Source organism: Hyaena hyaena, unplaced genomic scaffold (genome assembly GCF_003009895.1).
Source record: "Hyaena hyaena isolate Hyena2069 unplaced genomic scaffold, ASM300989v1 scaffold_573, whole genome shotgun sequence".
NCBI lineage: Eukaryota > Metazoa > Chordata > Mammalia > Carnivora > Hyaenidae > Hyaena > Hyaena hyaena.
In genome coordinates, this window is record NW_024081211.1 from 325098 (window position 1) to 353072 (window position 27975).

The window sequence follows — 27975 nt, forward strand, 5'->3', positions numbered from 1 at the left end:
TAAGGCTTTTTTCCTGTCCTTTGAAGATTCGTTCACAAGTCATACATTGTCACTATATTTTGTTTGTTCATAGTGTTTAGCAAACAATGTTTGTTTATGTGTATAGAGCTTAGTGTCTCTTCAAGCAGTTTCACCCATTTATTATCAGAGCAAATGGGATGAATCAAGAGATTTTTGAAAATTTTCAGTTTCTAGTGACTTTGAGTAAGTGTGTATGTATCCATAAAGCATGTTGTAAAATAAAATAATGGTTTTTCTCTCTTTTGCGTTTTTTTCTTCCATCCTTTCCTGCCTCATATAATTTTCTTTCATTTCTTTTCAATTTCCTTTTCTCTTCTCATTATTCCCAAAGAAGAAAGTACGGTGTGGTGACCTTGTTAAGGGGAGCCACAATCTAGATGGAATTAGATTTAAAATTTTTTTCTTAATGTTTATTTATTTTTGAGAGAGGGTGAGAGACAGAGCTTAAGTGACAGGGGGTGGGGAATCAGAGAGAGGGAGACACAGAATTCCAAGCAGGCTCCAGGCTCTGAGCTGTCAGCACGGAGCCCACCATAGGGCTTGAACTCATAACTGAGAGATCACGACCTGAGGTCGGATGCTCAACTGACTGAGCCACCCAGCTGCCCCTAGATTGAACTGGATTTATAGTGCCATGTGCTTTTGGTTAAAGTTTAGAATAGCCAGACTTGCCTCAGTATAAACATTACCTCCAAACATTACCTCCAAAGTATTTATGGTCAACTTAAAAGTTAGGACAGATGGTATGCCATTACTCTTTTCCCCCGTGTAGATGAAATACAGGAAAGCATTTTATTATGCAGTTGTTAGGGAATAAGACTCTCACCCACCACTGAACCCTGACAACTTTAATGAAACGGACTTCGGAGGGACATTTCTTGACCTGTGATATAGCCGAATCGGTGGGGTCATGAACTCCCTGTAAATGAGATGAAGTTAATGGAATTTTGGTGAATTTTGGAAAAGAATCGAACACGTGAAAAGCCTTGTAGACCGATGAACTAAGGTGGTGCTTAAAAACGGAAGCTCTTCTTTTTCTTTAAAGGCCGTGACAAAAGTTAAAAGAGGCTCATTCCCCTTCCTCCTCCTTTCTGAGTGCTGAGCATCTTGGCTGTCTTTGAACAAAAAACCTTTCAGAAGAATTTGTTTGAAGAAAAGGGGTTCAGGAAAAAAAGTGTCCGAAGAGTTTGAAGGGCCAGGAAAAAAGTGTCGGAGGATGCACGCGGTGGGGGTCAACAGGGGTGTGTGTCAGTATGCGTGGGGGTGGGTCTTAGCATGTGTGTGTGTGACATGTGTGAGTATGCACACACGCGCGTGTGAGGGTGTGTGAATATGCGTGCGCGCACGTGAACTTGTCGATGTGTGGGTATGTGTGTGTGTGGGCAGCCAGTGTGCGCCCCGGGTGAGGTGTGTTGTGGGCGACTGGGTACACGCAGCGTGTGTATGTGTGTCCGTGCGCGTGCTGCGTGTGTGAGCGGGTGTGCCTGGGAGCTGCGGGCGGGAGAGGCAGCTTGGGCTCAGCCAGTGGCGGAGCAGTTAGAACTAATAGTGGAAGGGGACGCTGGGGAGAGGCTAGGCGGGGGAGCCGGCGACCTTACTCACAACGGCGCACTTTTGTCCCCGCGCGGGCCCGCCCAGCAGAAGGGACCGGAGAGCCTTGGCTCTCCGCCAGGGAGGTCGGGCTCCCCGCAGGCACCGCAGGCATCCTTTTTCTTGCCCTTCGCAGGAGGAGTCCTGAGGCTGGGCAGTCGGGAAGTTTCCGTGGCAGCAGCAGCAGCAGCAGCAGCAGCAGCAGCAGTCTTGCAGGGGACCAGCAAGGACGCTGGAGTGAGTATGTGAACTTCAAGTCTGTATCTTCCTGTTGGGTGGGTTCATGGATTTTTCGTACAAAGAAAGCTCAAACTCAGCTGACCTGAAAGACTGGAATTTCAGCTCTTTCGTTTCCTGGGTTGTGGTCCCCCCTCCCCTCCACTCCACCCCCCAAACCCTTTAAACCAGAGATTACCGGGTCAGTGACTCTTACCGCCCGCCCGGGTTCGAGGGTTTGTAGCTTTTTTGCTTGGAAAGGAAAACCACTACCTGTAAGTATCCGCTTTATGTGCTTCCCCTCATCTTGGCTGTGAATGTTCTGTTAGCAGAATGGCCCGGAGGTCGTTTGCATGGTGGCCGTCACTTCAAGGAACTGAAGAGTCGGCTTGCAAAAGTTTAATTCTCGTGGAAACTCGGAAGGTGGCAGTTTGCACTGTTAAAAAAGCCATATGCCCAAATGGGAACTTCTTTATTATGTAACACAGTTTATCACTCTCGTCTGAATCCATCCCAATGGGACTCACCAACGAAATCACCATTTTAAATTTTGTAATCCAACACCCCCCACCCCTTCAGAAAGTTTCTTCTCAGCTAAATGAAATGGCAAAGGGAAATGGTGAAAAAATTAACACCGCAGATAATTTCCTCATGATATAAAGAGATAGAAATTTGCATGAGATGATTTTTGGATACCTTGGTTTAGTTTAGTTATATTTGCATATATATTTTTAAAAGCGTGGTTTCTATTTTTATGAGGATGAGAGGGAGTGTTGGAGAGGCAAAGAAATCATATTGTTCTGAAGTTTTGGACTGATTTTTAAGTTCTTTCTGCTCCTTTCTGCTCCTTACCCAGATTTGGTCCAGAGACTTCCGTGCTATAGTGAATAGTTTTCTGTAGTTTTCATCTGGGTCACAGAAATAACTTTCCAGGCACTTAATTTTCTTTTCTGCTTTTTTTTTTTTTTTAAACTCTTGTGTTCAGTCTTGTTGCCTGGTGTGAATTACAAAGTTTGAAAAGAGCATTTCCGGGGCTGGTTGGAGTTTATGGCCTGGGAATCTTGCTGGAGAGATTAACCTCTGCAGGGCTGCTTTGGAGACCAGACCTAGTGACCCAGATACCCCTTAGGTTTCTGCTCTGGAAAACTGACACCACCATTCCTAGCTTTAGTTGAAGCTTCATGAATCGCTTCCCAGGCCCCTGCCTATACTCGATAAAGTGCCTTCAGTGTGATTCTAGGAAAATGTTAACTATTTTTGCTCTTTCTTTCCATCAGATTCTCAAAACTCAGTGTGTTTAGGAACCATTGGGTGCTAGCTGAAAGGTGGTTGCCTGGGCCACACCCCCAAAGGACTATAGGCCTGGGGAGGGGCTGAGAATTCACCTAGGTGATTCTGAAGTAGGTGAGATCTCACTTGGAGAAGGGCTGGTCTTTGTATCCTTGGCAATTAAATTCTTGTCACGCACTTGGTTAATATTAAATCTCACTGCTAAATACTAAACTTAAGTTTCAGCTGATGTTGAATATAAGTTATAAGCAGCATGGCTTTGCATACTTGGCTGATAAACCAGGGCTTTTAACCAGTTTCCCACCAACCTCATCATTCCTTGCCCCTCTTTCCTTTTTTTTTTTCCTTGCTCCTCTTTCCATCTTTGCCTTTGTGTTCCTATAAGTGAGGAAAGGAGTTGGGCAAAGGTACCTGCACGCCATGTCCCTGCCTCCATGTGTTGGGATGTATGGTCTGATCTGGCCCCACATGGCCAAGCAATGTTCATCTTAGCAACTTTCAACTCAGGGCTGTTCTTAATTCTTAAAAAAATTTTTTTAAAAATGTTTATTCATTTTAGAGAAAGAAGGAGAGCACACATGTCTGGGGGGGGCGGTACAGAGACTAAAGGAGACAGTGCATCTGAAGTGGTCTCTGAGCTGTCAGCACAGGGCCCAACACGGGGCTTGAACCCCCAAACCATGAGATAATGACATGAGCCAAAGTTAGATACTTAACTGACTGAGCCACCTAGGCACCCCTCTTCTTAATTTTTTCAAGCCTCCTAGGATGCTCTGCTTCTGGGGATGGGCTAAGCTGACTTGAGCTGAACTGAGATGGATTATTTCCTGGGACTGTTCAGGACCGTTTAACTCCTAAAAACTGCGTTTAGATTAGACCAACCAACAGGGATTGGGAGAAATAGGAAGCGATTCCTCGATCATGCTGAGGTCCTCATTTGACAACATAAGCAAGTAAGAACTCAGTCTCCATCCTCATCTCTGGCAACATTTTATGCCATCGTCTGTTTATGGTAAAAAGGAAATAAGATGTGGTCATCAGCATCCCTTCCTTTTTTTCCTTACCCCTTACCCCAAACGTTTGCGGGTGCCTGCTATGCGTCAGACTCTGTGCTGCTTTCCAGGTACTCCAAAAAGATCAATATGTGGACAGAACCTCATGGTGTTTCAAGCCTTAGCTGTTGCTAACCAATCTTGGACGAGCCATCTAATCTCTCTAACCTTCACCTCTTCCATCAATATAATGAAAGGGTTGAACTAAATGGATTTGAGTGTCTTCCCAGCTGGGACATCCTGACATTGGTGGATATGTCTCTGTCTTCTAAACACTAATAAGGGGGATGGGGGCTCTGTAACATTTGCTCTGAAAATAGGCCCAAAGATTTGTCTGACTGCTTCTCTTAAGATTCTTCAAAAATCTCCTTTAAGTTTTCTTAAAACCACGACCACCAGTGTAGTGCGTTAGGCAAATTCTACCTTCCCAGAGCACGCAGTCCATTCCTCACAATGGGGTTCTGTAACTCTCTAGAAAGCCTGTTTCTCTGGCCAGGTTACAGAGGACAGCAGCCTCTTATCTTGTCTGAATCTGGTGTTGCCACCCTTTGGAAAGCTGGGTGGTCCGAACAGGGCTTGCCGGCTTCCATACTTGCACAGCTAGTAACCTGACCCTTTCATTCAAGTGATTTAATAGCCTTTGTGCTACCAGGTGAGAGGCTCAAACAGAGACCTTTGAGGGGCTGGGAAAAAACAACTCCCTAATGAAATCCGCATTTTGTCTCTACTATAGCTTCTCCTGCTACCATGGCTGCAACATTTCAAAGGATTCTCAAACGTGGCCATCAAGATAAGACAATATAGCTGTGATCTGTGCGCTTTTCTGATAAATGTAGCTTCAGCTGTCTGAAGATATTATGTTTGGATGGGAAACTACTCACTGGAGGACAAAGGACAGGGATCTTGCAAAGTTGGGATATTTTTGTCATAAGTTCTTGGTCCTTTTTTGGTAGGTTTAAAGGAGATGGTGAGATAGCCTTTGGTTTCACTCTTATCCCTCCTTATTTATGGAGTTGCTGTTGTGTGTCAAAAAAATTCCTTTCATGCATCATGCAAATACTTCAAAGACTGTATGTCACTCTTCACTCTCAATTTTATCCTTGAAACTTTCGTATCATTCTTTAGAGACCAGTGCAGATAGCACTCCAGGACCCACCATGCTCCACATCTTTCTTCTTCTTCTTTTTTAAAAAAATGTTTTTAATCTTTATTTTTTTATTTTTGAGAGAGACAGAGCACAAGCGGGGGAAGGCAGAGAGAGAGAGGGAGACACAGAATCTGAAGCAGGCTCCAGGCTCTGAGCCATCAGCACAAAGCCCAATGAGGGGCTCAAACCCACAAACCTGTGAGAATGACCTGAGCTGAAGTTGGATGCCCAATTGACTGAGCCACCCAGGTGCCCCTGTTCCGTGTCCTATTGGTGTTCCACATCCTGGGATCCCATGTCTGCATTCTGTCACATGTTATCGGCTATTCAGGACTTACCAAATGCTCCCTAAATTCTTCTTAAAATAAATGAGCCAGGACTTTGTCTAGTGAGGTCACACTCCTTGGGTCTACATTTCCTGCGAGCACAAAAACTCTTCATTTTGTAAATTACAAGCCAAAACCACTGCGAGGCTATGAGGATTTCAGAAAGGATGGTAGTTCCCAGATGAGAATTTACCCGAATGTTTAAAAGCTGTTAGGAGTTTCCTATTAAATTCCTTTTGTAGCCTGGATTTATTTTTCCTGTTAAAGTGATTCTCCTCCTTGGGAAGACAATACCATGGCACACAACACCAGTACTTTACTTCTGTTTTCTATAAACCTTTCTCTTTGTTTTAACATGGTAGGATAATTCTATTTCATCTAATAGATTGTTTGCACTAATTGCATTAGTGATTGTTTTGAAACCAAAAGGTAGTATTAATAGGAGAGCTCAAATATTAAATCAGAGTGGTGTAATGGAAAAAGAAAGAATGACCTTTGAATAAATTTCATCTGGGCTCTAGCCCTGGGCTACAGTATTCTTTGGTTCTGTAATGCTGGCCAAGTTATTTAGCCAGTTTCCTTGGAGTAAAATGAGGGTATGGAGGGGCACCTGGATGGCTCAGACGGTTGAGCACCTGACCTCATGCTCAGGGCATGATCTTGCAGTTCGTGAGTTTGAGCCCCACATCAGATTCTCTGTCCCCCCACTCCTCTGTCCCTTCCCCACTTGTGCTCTCTCAAAAATAAACAAACATTAAAAAATGAGGGTATGGACAGTTGCCAAATGTTCATAAGGGCTAAAGAGCACTTGAAAAGCACTTACCTTGGTCCATGATGTATGACAAGTGCTCAGTGAGTATCTGTTCTTTGGAAGAGGGCTAACACAGGTATAAAGGCTGGAAAGAATCAATCATGTGGCAAGCCACTCAGTTTGTAGGTGCAAAAAAAAAAAAAAAGAGAAATGGAAAATCAAACTTTCTTCCAGGTTTCATTGCCTAGGCAGAATAGATCTCAGCCCACTACTTCTCTGGCCTTGGTGTCTCATCACAGCCAACTTCCCACTTGATTCCTCCTCCCAGAAGGAATAGACCCATGGAACAGATCCATGAGCTCCCACACTATCAAAGCAATGAGTACAGAGGGAGCAAGGGCACGTGAAAATCGTTCTGTCCTCATTTTTTCCCGACCCTCCAGAAGTGAAGACTTTTATAGCTGCTTCTGATAAATACATAAGAAAATCATTTTATTGTTTTAGCTGGGGGGCTTTTGCTCCATTGTAGCAAGAGGTCCAATGTCAGGGGGAATTTGAGAATTTAAAGCTCTAGGATTGCATGATGGTCAGCCTGTGAACTATCACCAAATGGAGAGACACAGCCACTGAAGCATGCGGTGTTCCCCACCTCCCACCCCCATCCCCAGTTCTTTCTCTTTCTTCCACCAATTTTTCCTTATAGGTCCAGTGTTTGCACTGTGATAAGTGAGCCACTCAACTAATATTTACTGACCTTCTCTGTGCCACAGAAGATGACTAGGACTGGAGGGACTAAAGTGAACAGAACAATCATGGTTGTTATCTTCCAGAAGCTTACAGACCAGGGTAAAAGGCAGGCTTGTAATGAAGACTGCAGATAAACAATTAAATGCTGCAGTTGTGCAGTGTGTGGTAAGGGTATTGTAGGACTGTATGCAAGCAGATAACGCCAGGCTGGGAGGCTGAGATCTGAAGGATGGATAGAATTTAGCCAGGCAAACGGGAGTTTGGTAGAGGTGGGAAAAGGGTGTTCATGGCCGATGGAGCATCATGGGTAAAGCATATGAAGGCTCCAAGTGGGCAGTGCGGTGAGTTTAAGCAGGGAGGAAGAACTGGGTGACTAGCTTGCCAGTGGCAGGGAGGATAGTCATGTGAGAAAAGACTGGAGAAATGGGCAGAGGACAAACATGCAGGGAAATCCAGTCTCATAGTTGCAGGGGACCTTGGAAGGCACTGAATCCCACACCCTCCCTGGGACAAGAATCCGTTTCTCTGTCTATCTCTCAGCTCTCGCCATTATTGGGCAACTCTCACAACTCTGAAGGAAAGTTCTTTCTAAAAGTAGGTTGCCGTTCTACCTATCGTCCCTGGTTCTGCACCCTGGAACCAGAGAGTAAAGTCACTCCTCTTTCAAATAGTTTGAAGACAGACTAGTTTTTTCATAAATCACTGCCACAGGAGGTCTGCTCTTTCCTGTTCATATGCAATTGATTTGGGGGAATACAGTTTTACATTTGTGCCGCTGAAAGCGAACTTCCTGGCTTCTGTCCATGATTCTAGCCTCCGATTATTGACACCATGGGTCTTGATTGTGCCCTTAGTGATGATAGGCAACTTTTTGGATTTGCACTGTCTGTGAATTGGATAAGCTCATCTTTTATATCTTTGTTTAGGAATTTGGAAAATTATTTAACCAGAAGAAACCAAAAATGGAACTATGGGCACCACTCAAGGTGTTTCTCTTAAGAGAAAGGGTGTCCCTAACCTCTTATTTTTCCTTTTAGAGAGGAATCTAGACACAATATCTCCATAACCCAGACTCATAGGAATGTTCAGGTTTAAATGAGAAGAGCTCAAAGATGGCAGTGTGTGCTGGTGTTCTTGTCTTGACAAGAATGCTAAAGGCACAGTTCAATTCTATTTTCTGATTTCATTTATCGATACATGTGTTGAGTACATATCACATGCAATAGGCAGTTTTGTCCTCCTTCCTTCTAAATGCATAGGTAAACAGCTACACCATCAGGTAGGCAGTGATAAATGCCCTGCGATGGGTTTAAATAAAATGTGATTCTTCTGCAATAACAGGAAGAACATCTTTCCAAATGGAATGATCATGTCTTAGGACATCTTGAAGGAAGCATTTTGCGAGGTCTCAGTACATAGGGATTTTAATAAGGATGGAAGCAAAGACATTCCAAGCAAGGGGCAGACATGAACAGAGGCACAGAGATGGGAAAGGTCCAGCAGGTCCTTGTGAATGTGTAACTAGAGGCTATGGGAGAGGGTAGGGCTGTGGTTGGGAATAGGCAAGCCTAGAGGTGTTAGCCAAAGGCCATGGAAGTGGCTGTGTTGTGAGAAGCCAGCTGAGGTCAAAGTTTTAAGAAGTGCCACATTTTTAGCAGTGGATAGAAAGTGAAGGAAGAACAAATAAAGGAGAAGGAAGCAGTGGTTAGGGAGAGACAGAGAACTGGGAGAGTATTGAGTTACGTAACCCAGGAGAGAGGCCATTTTGCAGAAAGTGTGGGTATAGGGCACTGCTGGGTGCTGTCAAGACCAGAGAGGGTGGCTGGAAAAAAAATTAGTTGGTCTATCAATTAGCAAGTCGCTGGCAGCCTCTGAGAGCTATTTCAGTGGACTGGTGGCAATCAAAATCAAGAGGTCCCCTTGGGGAATGCAAGGTGGTGAGGGGAGGGTGGAGACAACTTTTCTTCAAGAAGGTAGGCAAGTGGGTCCAGATGAAGCATATGGCAGGAAAAGGGAAAAGAAAGAGTTTGACGAGTAGTGGGAGTAATAGTCACAGTAGTAGTCATAGTGGTAGTAGCAGTAGGGAGAACACTAACATTTATTGAGCACCCACTGCATACTAGATGCCTACACAGATTTTTTTCATTTGATTTGCACAACACAACTACGGGTGGGTGTTTCAACCTCTTTTTTACCGGTAAGGAAACAGACTAAGAGAGCTTAATTTGGCCTAGATGACATCACCAGTAGGCAAAGGGACCAGCCTTCAAATCTAAGGTCACTGTGTCCTCAAGTGTCCCTGGTGGGGGAGCCTCTGTGTTTCATGCTTGGCTTCTTCGATGCGGAGGACTCCTGGCCTGCTGGTTAAGGCCAATTTATCAAAGTGATCATAAAAACAAAAAGAAAACAAGGATGGGAATCAAAAGGGCAAGTAGCCCTGAAGAACTGATTTCTACCACGTGTGGGCTAAATCTTTAGCTCATTTCCAAAATATAAAATAACGGTTTTTAACATAAAGCCATTGTCACTTAATGTGTAGGACTTGGTTGGCAGTGTGGTGACTGGGTGTAACAGGGCACCACAGTTCACTGCAAGTTCCAGACCCCGTGGCCTTTTCTCTTCCTTTCCTCTTCTTACACTCTCCTCACTTTCTTCTTTTCTGTCAGTAGTTGCCTCATCTGAAGAAAATCTGACTCTTGCTACCCACATGTCATGGCTCAGAAATTTTGATCTCTTCCCCAACTGTAGGCCCCACCAAGATCCACTGACTTTCACACAGTAGATCCAGGGCAAACAGCACAGCATTTTATAAAAATGATTTTGCTCAAATATTGCAAAAATGGTTGGTGCCTTAAGCCCTTAGAATTCTTGAAACAATTAAAACTAGCCACTGCTGGAGGTACCGATTGGTGCTTAAGAGATCACTGGAGGGTGAGTAATCAGTAGGAAAGGAACAGGAGTTGAGTGGCCATTGGACTATGTGAAGTAGCCACCCAGAGTCTTTCACATTGGTTTTTATATCCTCTTCAACTCTTGTTTACTAGATATATCAATTTGCAAGTGGTGTCATAACAGTGAACTACAGGCTTGGAGACCTAAACAACAGAAATTTATTTTCCAGTAATTCTAGATGCTGGAGGTTCAAGATCCAGGTGTCAGTAGGGTTGGTTCTTCCTGAGACCTCTCTCCTTGGCTTGTAGAAGGTTATCTTCTCTGTGTGTCTTCACATGGTCTTCCCTCTGAACCCGTCTCTGTCCTCTAAGTTTTTATTCTTGTAAGGACACTAATTATATTGGATTAAGGTCTACCATAATGACTTCGTTTTAATTTAACTGCGCCTCTTTTTTTTTTTAAATTTTTGGGACAGCATGAGCAGGGGAGGGGCAAAGAGATGGGGACAGAGGATCAAAAATGGGCTCTGTGCTGACAGGCTGACAGCAGCTACCTGATGCAGGGCTGGAACTCATGATTTGCGAGATCACAGCCTGAGCCAGGGATGGATGTTCAACTGACTGAGCCATCCAAGCACCCCAACTTAGGTGCCTCTTTAAAGGCTGTGTCTCTAAATACAGTCACATTCTGAGGTGCTGGAGGTCAAGACTTAAATATATGAATTTGCGGGGAACAAAATTCACCCCCAAAACACCATGCCACCATGTGAAGTCCTCTTCCTGGTGTTCACTAGCTGATATTCCAAATTCTGAAGATATTACAACAGTAGAAAGAAATAAGATCAAATCTGTGAACCTATAAATTCACATTGAGAAATCCATTTGGTTTTTTTTTTTTTAATTTTTTTTTAAATGTTTTTATTTATTTCTAGGAGAGAGAGAGACAGCATGAGCAGGGGAGGGTCAGAGAGAGAGGGAGTCACAGAATGAAACAGGCTCCAGGCTCTGAGCTGGCAGTCAGCACAGAGCCTGACGCGGGGCCCGAACCCATGAACCGCGAGATCATGACCTAAGCGAAAGTCAGACGCTTAACCGACTAAGCCACCCAGGCGCCCCGAGAAATCCATTTGTAATGAGCTCTGAATTTAGAGCTTGGCCTCAGGATCAGGTGACAAGGAAATTTCCTCAGGCAGGACTAGCTTTGCACTTCCAAAAATTCTAGATGGACCCCCATCTTATTTTTCTCATTTGGCTAAAAAGTCTCCATCGTGCCAACTTAACTCTTCAGGTTAGGAGAGGAAATGTGCTGTGTGTACTGTTTTGGACTGCAGATGCTATGAGGCCTCATATATTGACCGTTGCTGAATTGCTTTTCTGGAAATTATTGGTCTTTATTTACTCCCCAAGAAAGAGACATTTCCTGGTCTGAAGCTTTGGAAGTCGCTGGGGCTAGTGCGTGGGAATCCGAGGCTATGAGATTTATTGGAAGGAAGACTCAGGTGCTTGTCCATCCCTTCCCCCACTGATGTGCTTGCCTGCATGAAGCATGGCAAATGCTGACAACCACTCGAGCTAATAGAGACGTATTCAAAGATCATATGGTGTTGCACAGCAGGCGCGCTCTCATGAACAGCCCGGTGCTTGCAGGTGGCACATCTGAAGTTCACTGTATGGCCACAGACATCTGACATCAGAACTTTAAGGTCGAAGACTTCAAACTTTTAAGACCTAGACTTTTCAGACTTTATTTATTTATTTATTTATTTATTTATTTNCAAGTGCCCTCCTCCATGCCCATCTCCCCCCCTCCTCCCACATCCATCAGTCCTCAGTTTGTTTCTTAGCATTCAAGAGTCTCTCATGGTTTGCCTCTCTCCCTTTCCCCCACCATTTCTCCCCTTCTCCTCCCCCATGGTCCTCCGATAAGTTCCTCCTAATCCTCCTATACGTGCAAACATATGGTATTTGTCCTTCTCTGCCTGACTTATTTCGCTCAGCATAACACCCTCAAGGTCCATCCATGTTGCTACACATGGTCAGATTTCATTGTTTCTCATTGCCATGTAGTATTCCATCGTATAGATAAACCACTTCTTCTTGATCCATCAGACTTTTTAAGACTAAGAATGAAAAAAAAAAAAAAGACTAAGAATGAAGACTTTAAACAATGACATGGTAAGGAGCACCATGTACTCATGATGTGAGGGCACTTGAATTTGTTAATTAAGAACAACAACAGGGGCACCTGTGTAGCTCAGTCGGTTAAGTGTCTGACTCAATTTCAGCCTAGGGCATGATCTCACGACTCGTGAGTTCAAATCCTGCATTGGGCTTCATGCTGATAGTGCGGAGCCTGCTTGGGTTTCTCTCTCTCCCCCTCTCTTTCTGCCCTCCCCCACTTGCTCTCTCTCAAAATAAATAACCTAAAATAAAAGAGCAACAACAGCAAATGCAATCTTTACAACAACCTGTGAGATCACTATTATGGATCCTCACTGAACAGATGATGCAAGTGAGTCTGAGAAGGTTTAAGTAACCTGTACTTTGTGGGTTGAGGTTACTTTGAAACCCTAAAGTGTTCAAAAAGCAAATGGTTTAGTCAAAGTGCTTATCCTTAGTTCAAAGTCTTAATTGAGGTCTCCTTACAATGAATGAGACGTGTGAGCTGAAGAATATGACGTAAACATGCATTGTTTGGCTTTTTCTTTATAGAAAAAGACAAAAGTTTTGTTTCCTTCTAAGGACTGATCTTTGTGTTCTGTTATTGAGTAGAAAAACCCAAATAGTTTATTTTAACCAGAAGGCTGGAGATAGTGAGATGGGCTCCAGCGGACATGATCCAGGTTCATAACCGTGTTAACAAATGTCGTAAGAGGCATGAAATAATGGCCATTGTTTCACTGAAGCATTAACAAGAAGAAATTGGTACATTGGAAACACAAAAGGGAATTAGTCTCTGGAGTCATGTGAGTGATTTTTAATTTACAGACCAGAAGGTTGGAACGTCTGTGCTCTGTATCAGATGATTAACCAGATAGACTCGAATTCCCTTCTCATCTGATCAATAATGACTTTGCAAGTAATGATTTTGGGGAGACCTATTATTTCCTGCCTAAACCCAAAGAATTATTTCTATTACAATATGATATTGTATTTATCTAATCTATCTAATACAATACACTGTGGGGGAAAAAACATGGATAAATCTTAGCCTTGTGGGTCATAAAATGTATTATTGCAATACATGTATTTCACTGGGTCTTTAAAGATTCACAGCAAGGGAAAAGTTGAAATTCAATGGAAACTAGTCCTAGCACGAAATCTTACTGGTTCAACTTTATGTTAATTTCCTTTATTTTAGACTGTTTCCTTTCTAAGGAGTTTGCTAATTCGGGAAGCCACTGTCTCATGTCTATACTTCTCATGCATGTGACTTAGCTTCCTAGGAATGGTCTTCCAGCTAGGCTGTCAGGAAAGGTTCCTTCATTTCCTCCCTGTCTGGGGCCATCCTGTCTCCTCTCTTCTTCCTCACTGGTCCCCAGGCCCCTTCAAGCTGGATCTTGCTTTCAGCCTCTTCCATGTGCTGGTCATCTGGGTGGCACTCCCCTGGTCCTACCACCCCACTCCACCCTGATGGTTTTCAGACATGCCAAAGAGCCTACCTTCAGTCCTTGGGCACTAAAGCCCCTTCTACCTCTTCTACTCATAGGAGGAGAAGATCAAGTGCAGTTGCTTGCAGCAGTGATTCTCAATCCTGGTTGCTCATTCGAATCACCAGAGAACTTCTGATTTCAGATGCCTGGACCCCACCCAGATGAGTTAAATCTGAGATTTGAGATGATGCATGAGTGACCTTGATGGGAAGCCAGAGATGGGACCCTGCTGGTTTAGGAGTGATATTAGGGCAACCTAATGGGCATTAGGGCAACCTTGGTGTGTTTCTGGAATGTTGTCAGTGATGAAGACCATCATCAGCCCTCACAAAGGCTGCTTGCTTCCTTCAAGCAGTGAAGTTTGGCTAAAGTCATGAGAGTGAAGTCTATTTTGTAGCCAGTACTTTCTCTCAGGCCTCAGGAGACATTGGGGTCAACCACCACATTGCATAGCTCCAGAGGCACCATTTACTTTGTGGTCTGTGAAAACAGCACCGCTGGGACCCTCAGAGCAGGGTTACAACATGAATAGTGCTATGGAATTTGGGGTACTGAACTTAAAAAAAACACATAAACGAGTCACAACTCCTTTGGCCAACGCTTTAAAGGACAGGTGTGTTAGTGTGATTTCCCCAGACATAGCTTCCACCGTGAGGAGTCTATGTAGTGGTCAGTGATGCGTGTGAACTGCATTTGTTGACTAGTCTGGACACAGTGCCCCTGGTAAATACGTTTTCACTTCTAGACAAATGATTTGAAACCAACTTTTAAAAAATAGTCCATTTGTGTTTTGGAGACTCTAAGAAAGTGTTTAGCTAGGAGCCTTGCGTGCACCATATTTGTCTGTTTTGAAACATTTCTCTGAGTTGGTGGGGTTTGGTTATTGTTATACGATGCCATTTTTCTACAGTGCTGTATTCTTGTGCACACATGTATTCAACAATAAGTCATCTAATCAGACATTCAGATACTTTATTTGCAGCTTGTGATGTTTATGGAGATTTTGTTTTTGGAATCATACTGAAGCATTTTTAATCTCACTGTCTGAGAGCACTCTCCCACCCTCCCACTCACCACGGCCCACCCCAAATTCTGCCAAAGTAAGCAGATTAACTTTCTACTCTTAACAGAGTTATGCCCAGCCAACCACAGAGGCGTTAGGGACCCATACATGTGGAGAGCTAATACACGCCCTGGGCTCACAGGTGGAGCTGCAGTTTGGGAGTGCCTGTGGCCCGCAAGGCCTGATGGCACTTGAGTAGCTGAATGTATGCAGATCAGGAATGACGGAGCTGAACAGTATGGATAAAATCATGCTCAGTCCTGAACGCCAGAAAGTGAGATGAGCAAGAAGTCATTGTGGTTTGCTTTGCTGCTTTTTTGTTGTGAATAACTGCACTCCTCTACTGAAAAATCTCTAGACCTGTTGGGTGTTACTGGAGGGTTGATTCAACCTAATCATGGAACATGTCAAAGGATAGCTCACCTAATAATTTTTTAATGTTTATTTATTATTTTTGAGAGAGAGGGAGAGAGCATGCATGCGTGAGTGGGAGAGGGGCAGAGAGAGAGGGAAACAGGATCTGAAGTGGGCTGTTCTCTGAGAGCGGAGAGGCCGATGCAGGGCTGGAACCCATGAGCTGCAAGATCATGCCCTGAGCCACAGTTGGTCACTTAACTGACTGAGCCACCTAGGTGCCTCTAATAATTTTTTTTTTTAATGAATAAACTTTTGTTTCTGAGCTGATTTCGATTTACAGAAGAATTGAACAAGGTTCTCATGTACACCCTGTCCACTAGGTTCCTCCAGTCGTTAACATCTTGTATTATTATGGAGTCTTTATTAATAATTGATGAGCCAATCATGATTATCTAAAACCCATAGTTTCATTAAGGTTCACTTGAGATGTTGTACACTCTATGGGTGTTGATGAATGTTTAATGACCTGTACCCATTACAGTGGTAAGTTTTTCAAGAAGTTTTAGAAAAAACTCTGATTGGCCTGGGACAGAAAAGGGAAGAAAGTGGATTGAGTTTCTTTGAGCCTTGCTCTGTGTGTGTATGCCCGTGTGTGTGTGTGCGCGTGCGCGCACATGCTCGCACGAGTGTCTGGGGACTTTGGCTGAACCATAATACATGTACATACACCACCATGTTTAACTATTTTAACAACCCTGAAAGGTATCAACAATTATATAGGTGAGGAAACAGAGGCCAAGGAAGAATAAGGACCTTGTTCAAGGAAATAGTGGAAGTAGGAGAAATCTGTTGGATCTGATTTAGTCTCTGGCTTCTGTGGTTATCATTATTGCATTTCCTTTCATTTCAGCTGTAATCCTAGAGCAGAGCATTAAACCTTCCTCTCCCCATCCTCCTCCTTCTCTTGTATTAGATTTATAACATTATTTATGAAAAACAAATATTTGTGAAAAAAAACTCCAAATACTTGTAAAAAAAATGATGTATAGGTCACAGCCTAATGTCCAAATTGTGCTAAGATCCTCAGCAGAGAAGAAAGATAAGACTCCTTAGAGTTCTGTTAAGTTTAATTATTTGTTGGTTTTAAGAACTGCAGATTTTTTTGGGGCGCCTGGGTGGCTTAGTCGGTTAAGCGTCCGACTTTCGCTTAGGTCATGATCTCGCGGTTCGTGGGTTCGAGCCCCGTGTCGGGCTCTGTGCTGACTGCCAGCTCAGAGCCTGGAGCCTGTTTCAGTCTGTGACAACCTCTCTCTCTGACCCTCCCCTCCTCACGCTGTCTCTCTCTCTCTCTCTCCTAGAAATAAATAAAACATTAAAAAAAAAAAAAAAAGAACTGCAGATTTTTTTTTTTTTTAAGAATTCAATGTTCATTTTCTTGTAATGACGCCCATCTCCCTGAAGGACGGGTGCAAGTTGCTAGGTGATGGCGAGAGATGTTCACTTGGAGATCTTGTCCTGAGTGAAGGCTTTGCCCACATGCTGGAAGGCGTGCTCCCGGGGAAAGTGCTCTCCAGCCAGCGTCTGGGTCTCCTTGCTCCCAGACTCTGCGTATGTGACTGGTAGTTTTTCACTTCATTGCACCCCAGCATTTGATACTGTGGTGTGCTTTCTGTGCTGCTTGCACAGTGACTCACGCAGCAGGCCAATCGGTTCTCTCACCTTTAGCAAATCACTTAGTTCCTCAGGGCCACTCTTTCCTCTTCTTGACCTCCGTGGGTGCTGGAGCTTACAGCCTGGGGTTCAGGAACGTGGAGCCTGTCTGCTGAGTTTGGAATGCCAGCTACATCATTTATTAGCATTTGCCTCAGACAAATTCCTTATCTGTTTCCTTAGAATCAAAATCCTTAGAATAGAATAGAATAGAATAGAATAGAATAGAATAGAATAGAATAGAATAGAATAGATTAGAATAGAATAGAATAGTTGGTTGTGGAATCAGATGCACCAAAACAGTGTCAGATGCACCAAAACAGTGTCAGATGCAAAGCAAAGGCGTAACACTTGATGGTGATCATGTTGGTTAAGTAAAATTTGGAAGGAGAAGCTCGTTCCAACCCTAGAAGCCTGTGGCTTTTGATGTAGTGTGACTTAGGCTCAAACAACATTACATTTTTTATCATTTATCACCTAGTTTCTGAAGTCATCAGAAACATTTCCATTTCCGCAGTTCTTTTAACAAGAGTATTTTTGATAGTTGGCCTCTTTTCTGCACCAGACATCTGCGAGTTTGGATTTTATCATTAGCTATGGCATACGGGTAAGAGGGTCAGGTTAATATTGTACAGCTCCAGGAGCGATGCTGGGGAGTAATTTTCTGAATGTCTGAGCATCCCTTTTCATGATGAAGTATTTCATCTCAAATAGTACAAGTTCTTTAAGTGTAAACTGTTGCGTTTGATAAACTCATTAGAGCATTTTGCTCATAGCTATTGTAGCAATACCACTTTGTATCGTAATGTACCTGGTTATAAATGTCTCTCCCGCAGACCTCAGTTTCTCAAACGTAGGGATTATACCTTAGTTAAGTGTCTCATGTGTTGTCTCTCCACTCATTTACACAAAAACCGTGTTTCTGATATAACATCTACTTGGTGATTCTTTGTGCTACATTCTTTCTTTTATCTTCAAACATGCCCTTTTCACCTTTCTACATCCCATTTGTTCCTTGTAATTTAGCTCTCGCCTTGTAGACCTCCCCAGCCCGTCTCAAATGCCACCCTCCTACTTCTTCCTGTGGCACACAATGCATGCCACCATTACAGTGTTTAGCACTCTTTGTGAATTCATGGTTTACATGTCTGTCTTTCTCTATTACCCTATAAACTCTCTGAGAGCAAGAACCTTTTTTTTTTGTCTTTGTTATCCTTAGTTTAGCACTTGTCACAAAGTGGACATTGGACAATTGCTTGTACCATGAATGAACAAATGAATTTGTCCTATTCAAACAGAGAACTAGGGTGTGTTTTTAAAAAGGGAATTGGGGGCGCCTGAGTGGCTCTGTCAGTTAAGCGTCAGATTTCAGCTCAGCTCATGATCTCACGGTTCGTGGGTTCGAGCCCCATGTCAGCCTGAAACCTGCTTTGGATTCCATGCCTCCGTCTCTCCCTGCCCCTCCCCCACTTGTGCCTGTCTCTTTGTCTGTCTCAAAAATAAATAAACATTAAAACAGATAAATAAACATTAAATAAAAAAAGAATCTTACTTTTGGACAACTGGGTGTTTCATTCTGCATCATTAAAAGATGCAGAATTCACTCAGGAAGAGGAAAACCAATTTCAATCAGGGTAGCTCTGGTTGGAAAGGTCCTAGGGGTGAGTTTGGGTGTGTACACATGGTTAATCCCAGGTGAAGAACAGGTCTAGCCAACCATAGAGAATGTGTTTTTCATTCTATTTAATTTATTCAATTAAAACAAGCTGTTGTGAAAATTTGCATGATACAACCCTCTGGCTACAAGCAAAGTGAATGTAAATTATGGCCCCTTCCTAATCTTCAAGGAAATGCCTTTGATGGCTTAAGAAACTTCAATAGTCATTAAAAACAACTGTAAATCCTGTAAATTGAGGGCACAGAACCTTTTCCCTCTGCCATCCATTTTCTCTAGCTTTGAAGGTAGTATTAGTGAAAGGTATTTGTAGAGAAAGGCCAGATGTCTGGTTTCCCAGGAGTGGCCTGGAATTTGAATTTCTGATGTAGACTCGTCACGTATGGATTTAGCAGGTATGACTAGAAATTTTGGAGATACCATGTGGCCATTCTATATTTCTGTGAAACCTAGTGTTTCTTGAGTGATATCTTAAAGAACCAGGGTTTTATATGGGGGCGAGGAGGGTTGCTGTCTTTGCAGACTTTGGGCCTATAGGTTTTTTCCTCCCTCAGGACTCTTTAGAGCCTCTGATATGTTCATATTACATTGTGAATCTTATAAAAAACAAAAACAAAACCCCCCACAGACTTAGCATTCTGTGCTTCAGATATATTTGGACATAGAAGACTTTTTTTGTGTAAAAAACTTTTAACATCTCCAAAATGTGTATTTTGAGAAACACAGTTTGCACCATGTGGCCTTTATCGGTGGGGTAGACAGTGAACTGTTGAAGAAAGCTGAGAATGGAAACCTAATGAGTTTGTGTGGTAGTCAAAGATCTATCTTTGCCACCTTGGTCTTGACAGCAGAGCCTGAGGGAAGGCTTTCTCCATAGTTCTGGGAGTCTGTCGGGGCTTGTTGGGTTCTGGGAAGAAAGTACTGAAAAGGATATTTCTGGACTGAGCATCTGTGATTTAAGTGAGCTGCACGGGATAGTGGACGTTGCTGTGGTCTGGATGTGAGACTGAAGATTCCAATCCAGGCTTGGTCTCCAGATACCTGTGTAATCTTGGTGTTGAAAACGGATTAAAGGAGACAGTTTTGGTGATAGGAAACAAACTTTATTTAACACTTTATGAGGTGGACAGTCGTCTTTCAGAGAAGTACAAAATGGGTCGGAAGACAAGAAGCATTTATAGGATAAAGAATGAAGAACAAGGAAGAAACACATAGAGAATAATATCTGATTGGTTGGGGCCACATAGTCAACCTCAGTTAAGGGGAAGGTATAGAATTGGCTTGGCGTTTGGAGGTTGGGGTGATTGAGTATCCTTCGTTTCTGGTCAAGCGGAGCATTTACACGGACACGAAAATTTCCTAAGTTTCAGTTTGCTGACGTGGCATCCTGGGTAGTGGTGCCTCCATCTTATGCCTAGAAATTTATTTCAACATTGCTAATGTCACTTCTGCCATGGGACTTTTTTTCTTCTGTAAAATGATGGGGCTTCTAGAAGAGAATATGCAATTGGCTTATGGACATTAAAAATAAATAAAAAGCACAATCTCAAGGAAACAAAAGAATGCGAGATAAATAGTGACAGGATACAACATTTAACTTGGGAAGTGAGCAAAGATTAAAGGGATGATATGGAATGTGGGCAAAACTTGTAAGGGTTTCAAACCAGCACCATTTTTCTAGAAAGTATGCTTATCAGGAAGCTCAAAATAAATTTATACCATTTGATCTTTTAATTCTACCACTAGAAAACTACCAAAAGGAAAAAGCCAGAAAAAGAAACTAATTTATAATTATGGATTTTTCATCACAATCTACTGACATGGTAACTTCTTCAACATAACAATGGAATGACAGTAGAAATCATAGTATACCCACATCCCGGATATGGTGCACAGAGGAAAAGTAAGATCACAAGGAAAGTTTAATAATATGGAAAATGCTTAGACTAGAATGTTATGTTAGTAGGAAAAGATGGTCCACCCTCTTTTTATAGCATGATTTTAATTAAGTTTAAAAATTGTATGTATATACAATTTTGTGTATTTGAAAACCTAAGGATGTTTTCTTTGGGTGTTGGGAAAGTGAATTTTTTCCTTTTCTTTGGATTTCTGTATTTTTATCCTTCAGTTAATGAACATGCATTTCTTTTATATTAAGAAAAGGAGGTTATTTTCTTTCTCTAAAAAATATTTATTTTTGAGAGAGAGCGTGAGTGAGGGAGGTGCAGAGAGGAGGGTTCAGAGGATCTGAAGTGGGGTTTGTGCTGACAGCAGTGAGCCTGACATGAGGCTTGAACTCACGAATCTCAAGATCATGACTTGAGCCAAAGTCAGATGCTTAACTCACTGACCCACCCAGTCACCCCAAAAGGAGGTGGTTTAAAAACAAAACAAATAAAATTAATTAATAAAGAAACAGAGGATATGGGCTTTTTGATTTCTAAAGTTTCTCCTAAACCACACATTCCATGATTTAGATTATATTTTAGAAAAAATTGCGAAGTGGAGGAAGCAGAATGTTATAAAACAGAATCAACACATATTTTATTGATTTGATAGACTGGAATTTTGAGGAGGCCTGTTTGCCTTGAGGTCTTTAAATTGTGCTTGCTGGTAGTGATAGAAGTCAGGAACACTGAGATGCTGGTAGGCGGGGCATCTGCACTCATTATCTGCTCTTAAAGTCACAGCTACTTCTTTGAGAGAACATTGCCTCCAGTGAAACTCTAGCTGAGTTGAGTCAGTGAAACTCTAACTGATTGGGCGGCAATCAACAATTGCTGTCTGGAACCAGAAAGAAAATTTTTAGGGGCGCCTGGGTGGCTTAGTCGGTTAAGCGTCCGACTTTCGCTTAGGTCATGATCTCGCGGTTCGTGGGTTCGGGCCCCGCGTCGGGCTCTGTGCTGACTGCCAGCTCAGAGCCTGGAGCCTGTTTCAATCTGTGACTCCCTCTCTCTCTGACCCTCTCCTGCTCACGCTGTCTCTCTCTCTCTCTCCTAGAAATAAATAAAACATTAAAAAAAAAAAAAAGAAAATTTTTAAGGGTTTGCATGCTTTAAGAAAAAGACCTGGGCGGGGGTAGTCAGTGAAACAGTTGTAAGGAATGTTAAGATTTTGTTGTGATGTATAACATAGTGGTTAAGCGCCTAGGTCCTGGAGTTAGGCCAAACTCGGTTATAGTCACAAAGGCACAGACTCAGAGTCAAGCTGATGACCTTGGGCAAGTTACTTAACATCTTTGCACATCATTTTCCAAATCTGTAAAATCACTATCTACCTCCTAAAACGGTTGCAGGAATTAGACAAAGATGATAGATATATGTATTATTTTGAACAGTGCCTAGCCCTTAATAAGTACTTAATCAATGTTAGTTCTTATGAGTATTACGTCACTTTCTTAAGTCATTGTCTATAAAATCAGAATAATAGTAGAAAGTGCTTTGTAGATATTTTGTGAGAGGTAAGTGAAAACATACGTGTAAAGAATACAGCTCAGTGGCTGTATATAATAGGTAATCAAAACATGAGAAAAGGAAGATAAAAATTGTTAAAGAAAAAATCTTAGAAGCCACAAGCGATTGCTTTCTGCTGTATGATTCTATTCTCCCTCTTTGAGAGAATTCTTTCTGGAAATCCTGCATTGGACAAGATTGCCAAGGAGTTTTCACTCTCGTGGGGTCACTGAACAATTAAAGCTCCATCAGAGTTCATGAGCTTCACAGAGAGAAGAACCGTTTTCTTGTCTGTGTCTTCCCAACGCTTCTTTTATAGTATGATTCCACTTCTGTCTGCTGGAGAGACTAGGATGAGACAGCCATGGGACTGGAGGGAAGAGCCCTGCGCCAAGGACTCCACCGGCTTATTCCTGGGCTCTGCTGCTTCCGCCATGACCTCTGGCAAGTCTTTGAGTGTAAACTTCTCTTTCCCTATAGCAAGAAGCAATTAGACTTCTCTCTCTCTCCCAGGGGGTGTTCAGGTCAGAAGAGGCAGTGGATCTAAAGTCTTTGGTAAAGTCTGTGTAAGTCCTAATTTCCTCCGCCAAAACACAAAACAGCTGGTTGCGCTCTGTGGCTACAATTCTTCTGACTGCCGGGTTCATTGCTCCTCAGTGAATCAGTTTCTGTCGCATATGAGTTGAATCCAATTCAGTTGTCCTATGGATAATTATATCCAGCTACAAGTTTTCGCTCGAAACTTGTACATTTGATTTATATGGATTACTTTGGAAATTGATGTGGGTGAAAATAGTGATGATTAAAAAAAAACTCATCAAAGAAATTCCACGATGGCTCCTAAGTTCATTCTGACTGGTGTTTTCAAGATTTTAATATGAAGGAAAAGCTAGAAAAAGTCTTCTTGGCTTTCTTTCTCAGACTAGGCAAGGATATCAAAATCTCTCTGTGTTTGAGTGGGTGGGAATGGGTTGATTCTGCGTTGGCTATTTTTAACTTAAATCTACCTTATTAATTTTTATTTTTCACTCAGTTTCGTTATTTATTTCCTTAATTTTAAATTGAAGTATAATTAACATAGAGCATTATATTAGTTTGAGATGTATGATATAACGATTCAATATTTCTGTGCTCATCACAATACATATACACTTAATCCCCTTTACCTGTTTTATCCATTCCCCCACTGATTTCCCCTCTGGCAACCACCAGTTTGTTCTCTGTGTTTAAGGGTCTGTTTTTTTGTTCATCTTTTTTTTTTCTCTTTGTTCTTTTGTTTGGTTTCTTTAATCTGACATATTAGCGAAATCATACGGTATTTGTCTCTCCCTGATTTACTTATTTCATTTAGTATTATATCTTCTAGTTCCATCCATGTTGTAGCAAATAGCAAGATTTCATTCCTTGTTTATAGCTGAGTAATATTCCATTGTGTGTGTGTGTGTGTGTGTGTGTGTGTGTGTGTGTGTACACATACAATGGAATACATATATATATCACATCTTTATCCATTCATCTATCAATGGACATTCGGAGTGCTTCCATATCTTGGCTCTTGTAAATAATGCTGCAGTATCATAGAGGTGCATATATCTTTTTGAATTGGTGTTTTTATTTTCTTTGGGCTTATTGGGTTCTGTTCTTTCAGGTTTATTTTCATGTTTAAAGACTTGAGGGTACTTGTAAAATCTAAAGCTGTGAATCAGGAGGTAATAGCATCAAGTATGGGGAAGACAAAAAGTTCCATGTTTCCATCATCTTCCCATCATCTTCCCTTGATTGGTAACCCTTAACCTGGATCACTGAGGAGAGAGGGTCAGGCTGCATATAGGAGCTCTACATGCAGCAAAGCAAACAAATAGCTATGAATGAGTATTGTGCAAGAGGAGGAAGGTCCATCTCTTACCTTGAGTAGCTACCATTGCAACCTTTTAAAGAGGAGCAGTGGTAAGTAGGATTCTTATCAAGCACATTATCACTGACTACTGAAAATTTCCATTGCAGAGAAAGCTGGGGAATACAAGCAGGATCCATTCTTCTCTTGATGTGCACAGAATATCTTAGATAAGTGACAGGAGTATCCTGTTTTTATTAACCTAAGGAATACATGCTCCTAAGGTTAAAACAAATGTGTAATTATGAAGTAAATACTGGCTCACATTCCTTATCCCCCTCCACCAGGAAATAATACTAAATTACTTTCTTCTGTTCAGGAAATTTACCAAGAAAGAAAGTTTGATTCCAGAAACATTTTTGAATTGTTATAAGGAAACATTCAAAGCAGAGTGGTCCACCACTTTTCAGGACCTCTTTTCACTCCTTCTTTATTGACTTGTACAGGTATTATTAAGATCCCTGATTTCCACAGGAAGGATTAAAAGGCAATGGTGAGAACACAGTTGGTCTATAAGAACAGAACGGCTTTGCAGCCACAACATGAGGAGTTTGAAATGCTGAGAAGCAGTTGAACCCAGCAAACTAGCTGAGACAGGATTTGTTGCTATTGCAGGGTCAAATTAAATTTATTTATTTATTTATTTATTTATTTATTTTTACAAATAGTTTATTGTCAAATTAGTTTCCACATAACACTCAGTGCTCATCCCCACAAGTGTCCTCCTCCATGCCCATCCCCCCCCCCCCCCACATCCATCAGTCCTCAGTTTTTGTCAGCATTCAAGAGTCTCTCATGGTTTGCCTCTCTCCCTTTCCCCCACCATTTTCCCCCTTCTCCTCCCCCTTGTTCCTCCGTCAAGTTCCTCCTAATCCTCCTATACGTGCAAACATATCATATTTGTCCTCTGCCTGACTTATTTCACTCAGCATAACACCCTCAAGGTCCATCCATGTTGCTACACATGGCCAGATTTCATTGTTTCTCATTGCCATGTAGCATTCCATGGTATAGATAAACCACATCTTCTTGATCCATTCGTCCGTTGATGGACACTCAGGCTCTTTCCATGTCTTGGCTATTGTGGAGAGTGCTGCTATGAACATTGGGGTACATGTGCTCCTATGCATCAGCAGCAGGGTCAAATTAAATTTAAAGTGGCTAAAAGGCAGTTTACAAGGTCCCTGGAAGAATTAAGCCACCTTTCTGCTTCCACTTCTGAGTGTTCTGACAGATTCTGCTGCCCTGTGGGTGCTCAGATCAAGCAGGCTGAACAAGCTGCGGGCCCATGGGTTCTGAGTGTCTGACTTGGCCCTATGTGGGGACCAGAAAGTGGAGTTCTCAAGAAGGGCTATATCAGGGTCTCCTCAAGTAAATGTTGGTTACCTCTGGATGTTGTAATTTTGTATCAGAGACAAGAGAATTCTACTAGTTAATTTGGGGGAAGATTAAAGACTCATCATCATCATCATCAATGAAACCTTGTGTGATTCAGAGCCCTGATTTCCTTTGCTATTGTTCTATGGTTTTTGTTTGGTTGTTTGCTCTTTTCTTCTCCATCTGTTTCTCAGAATCCTTCTGTCTCCCCTCACCTACTGCCTTTTTCAAGTGAAAAATCAGAACAGTATTTTCCATGGAATGTCCACATATTTGGTGTTCCCCAAAGAGAAAAAATTGGTGTACCCGAAGAGAAAAATACAAGAGCAAAATTCAAATGTGAAGAAAACATAAATACAACATACTCTATTTGATCTTCACTGAGCCTGATTTTGCAGACGTCATCCAGGCCCAACTGATTGAAGGATGTTTGGTTTTGAGCTTGGAAATTATTACTCTTGCACCCTTTATTTCCTCTGAGCTGTGTTGCTTCAGGTTGTTTCCAAAATACTGGAATTCATTTTTTACTACTGGAGCCTGTCTTAAGATTATGAGGAAGAGAAAGAGTCAATGAGGATGTGAATAGAACGTACTCTGGTTTGTGCTGAACCTGATTCTGGTGCCTTCACCAAGGTCCAAGTCTGGCCATTCTATTTTTCTCAACACAAGCTTTACTCTTATTCTTTTGATACATTTTGTAAAAATAATGCTATATGTGTATGGGGCTTAATAATTAGAATATTTCCACATGGATTATTTTGTTGGTCTAACAAGGAAACTGGAAATGAGAGGATGGATAGCTCCATTTTTAAAAGAGGAAACTAATGTTCATCAGAATCAAGCTTTGGTGTGTCTCAGTTGGTGGAGGGTCTGACTCTTGATTTCTACTCAGGTCATGATCCCAGGGTTGTGAGATCAAGCCTCACATCTGGCTCCGTGCTGAGCATGGAGTCTGCTTAAGATTCTCTCTCTCCCTCTCTCTCTATCCCTTTCCCCCACTCACACTCTCTCTTTCCCTAAAAAATAAAAAATATAGTAATAAAGATATAAAAGGATTAAGATTCAAATCTGTATTTTTGGAATTCAGGTCTACTATTTCCATATCATGGTGGCTCAGGGACCCCCAGAAATAAATTTCCTCCTTTCTCTTATCTCTTCCTTGTTGATAAACATTAAGATCTTGATCTGTATGCTTATCTCCTAATTAAGTACTTATTATGATATAATTAGAGAATGAGCTATTGCCCCATATGCTATTAGGTAAGAAGGCACAAAATTTAGCTGATTGGTGACTGAATTAAGTTAATAGAAACACTTGAAGCATCAGGGGATTGACCGTTCAGTCATGAGTACCAAAATAAACCCCAAATAACAATGGGTTAAACAAGAAAGAAGTTTACATTCTCTGCCTGGTATGGTGACTCTACTTTGCAAGTGTCTCAGAGACCCAGGCCCTTTCTAGCCCACAGCACTGTCAGCCTATGGTGTGGCCCTATCTCTTGTGTGCAAGGGAGCATCCTCAAATCTAGGCAGAGGATGGAGGGAATCATAAAGATATATCCATAAATAAAAAAAGATAAACATTCTCACCTTTGTGAGGGAGACGGTAAGAAAAAGTATCAACAAGCAAATGAATTGTTAGATGGTTATGAGGGCTAAGGTTAAAAACATAGCAGAAAAGGATGCTAGGGATGGGAATGTATAATTCTAAGGAATGGTTAGGTGTGGTACACTGCCAATATGACATTTGATGGAAATCTGGGAGGCGGTGAGGTGGGAAGAAGGATATCTGAGGGAAGAATGTTCCAGAGGGAACAGTAAATGGGAAGGGTCTGGATGGGAGCAAGAGGAGGAGGCTAATCTTAATTTGTTTGAGGAAAAGCAAAGACACTAGCGTGGCCAGAGCTGAAGAAGCCAATGGAAGACACACAAGATGAGAGGAGAGGAGTAAAGGGAGGAACAGATTATATACATTGTTGCCTCATGGCTTTTACTGGAAGATGAGAAGCCATTGGGGGTTTAGGGTGTGGAAATGACCCCAGTAATATTTAATAGAACCCATGGCTGCCATGATATGTTTTGAAGTTGAGTGCATTCAATTTATACTGCTGTGTAAACAAATCCCTACAAACATAATGGCTTAAGACAATACAGATTTCTTATGTCACAGTTTACACTGGTCAAGAGTCTGGTTACAGCTTACCTGGGTTCCCTGCTTCAGGCTACATTCAAGGGGTCAACTGGATACCAGTTTTATTTTTAATGTTTATTTATTTTGAGAGAGAGAGAGAAACAGAGAGAGACAGTGACAGTGTGAGCATGAGTGAGAAAGGGAGAGAGAATCCCAAGCAGGCATCACACTGTCAGCTCAGAGCCCCATTTGGGGCTCAGTCTCACAAACCATAAAAACATGGCTGGAGCTGAAATCAAGAATCAGATGCCTAACCCACTGAGCCACCCAGGTGCCCCTGGTTACCAGTCTTATTTAGAGCCTTGATTTAGGATGAATCTTCCTCCAAGCTAATTCAAGCTGTTCTCAGAATTCATGTCCTTCTGACACAGGAGCTCCTGGAGGCTTGCTTCTTCAAGTTCAGCAGGAGAGCCTCTAGCACCAGTCATCTGGGATTCTTACATTACATAGTGTAACCATGGGAATGACATCCCATCACCGGTGCCTTATTCTGTTGGTTGGGAGCCTCACAGGTTCTGCTGTCACCTAAGGAGAGAGAACCTCTGGATGCTAGGAGGCTGGGATCATTGGAG

The 27975-nt window shown here is 42.2% G+C and overlaps 1 protein-coding gene across 6 annotated transcripts in view; it reads left to right on the forward strand.

Annotated features, from left to right (window-relative positions):
- Positions 1–1621: 1621 nt before the first annotated feature.
- FREM1 (FRAS1 related extracellular matrix 1) overlaps positions 1622–27975 on the forward strand; it is a 169150-nt gene continuing 142796 nt past the window's right edge. For 5 of the 6 annotated variants that reach the window (XR_005532548.1, XM_039256582.1, XM_039256585.1 and 2 more), the window contains exon 1: positions 1622–1852. The gene's annotated coding sequence lies outside the window, so the exon portion shown is untranslated. The remainder of the gene's footprint in view (positions 1853–27975) is intronic. The other variant, XM_039256583.1, reaches the window with a different exon arrangement.